This window comes from Hippocampus zosterae, chromosome 1 (genome assembly GCF_025434085.1).
Source record: "Hippocampus zosterae strain Florida chromosome 1, ASM2543408v3, whole genome shotgun sequence".
In the NCBI taxonomy this organism is placed as follows: Eukaryota; Metazoa; Chordata; class Actinopteri; order Syngnathiformes; family Syngnathidae; genus Hippocampus; species Hippocampus zosterae.
In genome coordinates, this window is record NC_067451.1 from 18,824,789 (window position 1) to 18,831,222 (window position 6,434).

Sequence of the window (6,434 nt, forward strand, 5' to 3'; positions counted from 1 at the left end):
TGGGAAATTAACGGCCACGTCACAACTTCACTGACAGATATGAACACTAATATTTTGTCGGTTCTGCGTTGGAACACCACCAATCCATTTTGTGGGGGAACTTTCTCATATTGCAAGGTCATTGTTACTATGTAATATTTTTCTTACGTGCACATTCTATTTTAATGTAGTGTATCCCAGCTGTCTCTGGGCAGTCGGCAGGGGACACCCTGAACCGGTTTCCAGCCAACCACAGGGCACAAAGAAACAAACAACCATTCGCGCTCACACTCACACCGGGACAATTTGAAGTGTTCAATCAGCCTGCCATGCATACTGTGAAGTCGACGTGCTAACTACTCACTACTCGACTCAACATAAAAAGTATGTGTGTGTGTGTGTGTGTGTGTGTGTGTGTGTGTGTGCGTTTGTATTCATGACATCTCAGGACAATTTTATGATAACACACCTTCACAATGAGGACCTGTGGAAAAATGAGGACATTTTTCGCGTCCTCATATTTCCACGCAGTCTACACTACTCTAGAGCGCACGAGGATACTCCCACACCAAAAATAAGTGATGTCCTAAAAGAGCACAATTTTCAGAAATTGTGTGTTTAAGTGTGTTTAACTTTCGACTCACTTTTCATTTGGAAAACTAGTGGCCAACTTCGGTACTTAACACACTTTTAACACACTTTCAGTGACGTCATTGTGCAGGACCTCAAATGTCATCTTTTTCGGACTGACTCACACATTTTCCCCGCCCTCGTCCTGATAAGTCACATCAATTAGCAGTCACACAAAATCCAACATGTGAAGCAGCCAGACAATCCTACTCTCAAACACGACCACGCGTGGATGACCATCGGGTAAGCAATTCCTTTTCATTTATCTTACCGTAACATAGAAGTTGTTCAATATAACCGTGTTTAACAGTGCCCACCAAAGGTAATATCATTCAATAAGACAGCTAGCTAGCTAGCTAGCTCGATCGTTAGCATGCTAATAAGCTTCCAGTAAAAGTAATGTGGACATGTCCTGCAGGCAAGGTTCTGGAAAACTTTTCTAAATCTTTAACAACACAGTCTGTGGAACTTGGTTTTGGTACCATATGTTTATTTCAGTGCAGTATTTGTTTTATTCGATTGCAGTTAATTTAAATTAGTTAGTACAGGTAGCCTAATGAAAGTGGGCCAGGCACTTCTAGCATTTACGCTAAGCCCGGTGTATTTACACTGTTTATTCTTGTGCTGATTCAATTGTACACCGTTTCAATGAAAAAAACAAACAAACGTTTGCAATGAAATTATAGCAGAATTCAGCTTTGTTGGTACATTTGGTCAAGACAATATTGTGTTACTCTATTTTAATTTTACATTGTTATCTGCCTGACAAATGGTTTGCCCGAATCTATTAGTCTGACCAGCAAATGTTTGATGAAATGAATTTTTGTATTTTTGAGGAAGAAAATAATATTCCTTTGGCTCAGTACTTTTTGAGCCAAAATAAGTGCTGCCATAATATTGTGCTTGCTTGTCTGGCTGACTTCTTCTCACTTTCCATTGTAGATGTTTACTGGTGGTGATAATGTCACAAAGAAGAACCAGACTGAGCCCTGAATCTGAGGCTGCTCCTTTTATCTGGAGTCAACAAGCCTTGTTTGAAAGCCCAGTGGATCAATGATTATAAAGGTATGCTATCAATCTACCTGCTATCTAATTCTTATGGCTACCGCAAGCATATGACAAGAGCTGCAACCAAAGCCTGTCACAGTGACAGATTTTATTCGTACATTGTATTTACCCCAAAACTGTCACAGTAAACAGCATATTTTTTATGCCATTGATCATATTGGAGCAAAAATAATTGAAGTACTTTTGAAGAAAATGTTTAGCAGCCATTATCATTCAATTATTGAGAATATTGTATTGCCATGTAGAACTAGGAATATCTTGGAATGAAAAAATAGAAATAGAAATTATTCAGCTTCTGTTAAAATATTGTGCTTCACCAAATATCACAATTCATTAAAACGCATACATCCGTAATAGTCGAGGAAAATTAGATGCCTTTAAACTTCCTTCATAATGCTTATTTCACCTGATTGAAGAAGGCTGTGGTAGCTGTTTGACAAATCCACATTTTTATCAGCAATTTGTACTGCCCATCAAAAGTCTCTACTTAGTTGAAAACAACGAATGGTCACCAGAATTATTTTTCAGTCATTACATTGTTTTAGTCTGAAAGAGTATGTTTCGGGTGTTGTCTTTATTATTTGAACTCAGTCATGTCTGTTGTCCTGAAATTGTTAGCTATAAGAGCTGTACAGTGGTAACTACCATAAAGAGCCGGCTTGTGCTGTGTATGAAGTTTAATTTATTCAAAAGTCATGTAACTACGACATATTTCTGACACTCTATGGTTGCTATAATGTTGATTTTCATGATTTCAGTCATGCCCTCATACTTCCCAGTTACTGTAGAATACTTTTTAGAATATTTCTGATACTGTAATGTTGCTGAAAAACCTGAGTGTGATCAGGGGAAATGACTTTTGTCTGGACCTAACACTGGAGAGCCTGTGTTCGAATGTCCCGTAATGGCACCGTAATGGTGTTATGTTGCAGACACCAAGTGACGGGATCTTGACTGAACCTTCTGGAGACCAAGAAGGGAGTGAGAGATCCACTTCATCCTTACAACAGGTTACTACTTCTTATCATGATATACTAGGTTTGAGTTTTCAGCTTTCTTTGACAAACACAGGAGAAGTTATAAATCAGAAACATGGACTCTCCATGATTTCAGTCGTCATTTCCTCATATTTCTTTAGACCTGAAAAACCCGAGTGTGTTTCAGGTGACATGACTTTTGCCTTAACCTAACATCTGGTGAGCCTGCGTTCGAATGTCCCCATATTGCTGTACCACAGAACTGAACAGTGTTAACTTTCTATAGTGTGGTATATTCATCCCAAACTCTTCCGTGAGCAATGTTCAATGATAATTAATGTTTATTCATTTCTTAAATGGTCAGAATGAAGAATGCTGAATATTTTGACACCGTAATGTTATGTTGCAGACACCAAGTGACCTGACTGAACCCTCTGGAGACCATGAATGGAATGAGAGATCCACTTCATTCTTACAACAGGTTACTACTTCTTATCATGATATACTAGGTTTGAGTTTTCAGCTTTCTTTGACAAACACAGGAGAAGTTATAAGTCAGAAACATAGACTCTCCATAATTTCAGTCGTCATGTCCTCATATTTCTTCAGACCTGAAAAACCTGAGTGTGTTTCAGGTGACATGACTTTTGTCTTAACCTAACTCTGGAGAGCCTGTGTTCGAATGTCCCCATATTGCTGTTCCACAGAACTGAACAGTGTTAACTTTCTATAGTGTGGTATATTCATCCCGAACTCTCCCGTGAGCAATGTTCAATGATAATTAATATTTATTCATTTCTTAACTGGTCAAAATGAAGAATGCTGAATATTTTGACACCGTAATGTTATGTTGCAGACACCGAGTGACCTGACTGAACCCTCTGGAGACCATGAATGGAATGATAGATACACTTCATCCTTACAACAGGTTACTACTTCTTGTCATGATATACTAGGTTTGAGTTTTCAGCTTTCTTTGACAAACACAGGAGAAGTTATAAGTCAGAAACATAGACTCTCCATAATTTCAGTCGTCATGTCCTCATATTTCTTCAGACCTGAAAAACCTGAGTGTGTTTCAGGTGACATGACTTTTGTCTTAACCTAACTCTGGAGAGCCTGTGTTCGAATGTCCCCATATTGCTGTTCCACAGAACTGAACAGTGTTAACTTTCTATAGTGTGGTATATTCATCCCGAACTCTCCCGTGAGCAATGTTCAATGATAATTAATATTTATTCATTTCTTAACTGGTCAAAATGAAAAATGCTGAGTATTTTGACACCGTAATGTTATGTTGCAGACACCAAGTGACCTGACTGAACCCTCTGGAGAACAAGAATGGAGTGAGAGATCCACTTCATCCTCACAACAGGTTACTACTTCTTATCATGATATACTAGGTTTGAGTTTTCAGCTTTCTTTGACAAACACAGGAGAAGTTATAAATCAGAAACATGGACTCTCCATGATTTCAGTCGTCATGTCCTCATATTTCTTGAGACCTGAAAAACCTGAGTGTGTTTCAGGTGACATGACTTTTGTCTTAACCTAACTCTGGAGAGCCTGTGTTCGAATGTCCCCATATTGCTGTTCCACAGAACTGAACAGTGTTAACTTTCTATAGTGTGGTATATTCATCCCAAACTCTCCCGTGAGCAATGTTCAATGATAATTAATATTTATTCATTTCTTAAATGGTCAGAATGAAGAATGCTGAATATTTTGACACCGTAATGTTATGTTGCAGACACCAAGTGACCTGACTGAACCCTCTGGAGACCATGAATGGAGTGAGAGATCCACTTCATTCTTACAACAGGTTACTACTTCTTATCATGATATACTAGGTTTGAGTTTTCAGCTTTCTTTGACAAACACAGGAGAAGTTATAAGTCAGAAACATAGACTCTCTATAATTTCAGTCGTCATGTCCTCATATTTCTTCAGACCTGAAAAACCTGAGTGTGTTTCAGGTGACATGACTTTTGTCTTAACCTAACTCTGGAGAGCCTGTGTTCGAATGTCCCCATATTGCTGTTCCACAGAACTGAACAGTGTTAACTTTCTATAGTGTGGTATATTCATCCCGAACTCTCCCGTGAGCAATGTTCAATGATAATTAATATTTATTCATTTCTTAACTGGTCAAAATGAAGAATGCTGAATATTTTGACACCGTAATGTTATGTTGCAGACACCGAGTGACCTGACTGAACCCTCTGGAGACCATGAATGGAATGATAGATACACTTCATCCTTACAACAGGTTACTACTTCTTGTCATGATATACTAGGTTTGAGTTTTCAGCTTTCTTTGACAAACACAGGAGAAGTTATAAGTCAGAAACATAGACTCTCCATAATTTCAGTCGTCATGTCCTCATATTTCTTCAGACCTGAAAAACCTGAGTGTGTTTCAGGTGACATGACTTTTGTCTTAACCTAACTCTGGAGAGCCTGTGTTCGAATGTCCCCATATTGCTGTTCCACAGAACTGAACAGTGTTAACTTTCTATAGTGTGGTATATTCATCCCGAACTCTCCCGTGAGCAATGTTCAATGATAATTAATATTTATTCATTTCTTAACTGGTCAAAATGAAAAATGCTGAGTATTTTGACACCGTAATGTTATGTTGCAGACACCAAGTGACCTGACTGAACCCTCTGGAGAACAAGAATGGAGTGAGAGATCCACTTCATCCTCACAACAGGTTACTACTTCTTATCATGATATACTAGGTTTGAGTTTTCAGCTTTCTTTGACAAACACAGGAGAAGTTATAAATCAGAAACATGGACTCTCCATGATTTCAGTCGTCATGTCCTCATATTTCTTGAGACCTGAAAAACCTGAGTGTGTTTCAGGTGACATGACTTTTGTCTTAACCTAACTCTGGAGAGCCTGTGTTCGAATGTCCCCATATTGCTGTTCCACAGAACTGAACAGTGTTAACTTTCTATAGTGTGGTATATTCATCCCAAACTCTCCCGTGAGCAATGTTCAATGATAATTAATATTTATTCATTTCTTAACTGGTCAGAATGAAGAATGCTGAATATTTTGACACCGTAATGTTATGTTGCAGACACCAAGTGACCTGACTGAACCCTCTGGAGACCATGAATGGAGTGAGAGATCCACTTCATTCTTACAACAGGTTACTACTTCTTATCATGATATACTAGGTTTGAGTTTTCAGCTTTCTTTGACAAACACAGGAGAAGTTATAAGTCAGAAACATAGACTCTCTATAATTTCAGTCGTCATGTCCTCATATTTCTTCAGACCTGAAAAACCTGAGTGTGTTTCAGGTGACATGACTTTTGCCTTAACCTAACATCTGGTGAGCCTGCGTTCGAATGTCCCCATATTGCTGTACCACAGAACTGAACAGTGTTAACTTTCTATAGTGTGGTATATTCATCCCAAACTCTTCCGTGAGCAATGTTCAATGATAATTAATGTTTATTCATTTCTTAAATGGTCAGAATGAAGAATGCTGAATATTTTGACACCGTAATGTTATGTTGCAGACACCAAGTGACCTGACTGAACCCTCTGGAGACCATGAATGGAATGAGAGATCCACTTCATTCTTACAACAGGTTACTACTTCTTATCATGATATACTAGGTTTGAGTTTTCAGCTTTCTTTGACAAACACAGGAGAAGTTATAAGTCAGAAACATAGACTCTCCATAATTTCAGTCGTCATGTCCTCATATTTCTTCAGACCTGAAAAACCTGAGTGTGTTTCAGGTGACATGACTTTTG

General features: G+C 38.4%; 1 long non-coding RNA gene across 1 annotated transcript; it reads left to right on the forward strand.

The window, feature by feature from the left end:
• The first annotated feature begins 555 nt into the window (after positions 1-555).
• On the forward strand, positions 556-4,005 carry LOC127601486 (uncharacterized). The gene is made up of 3 exons (XR_007962575.1): positions 556-1,674; positions 2,610-2,687; positions 3,958-4,005. It is a non-coding gene; the product is annotated as an uncharacterized LOC127601486 (long non-coding RNA).
• The last annotated feature ends 2,429 nt before the right edge of the window (positions 4,006-6,434 follow it).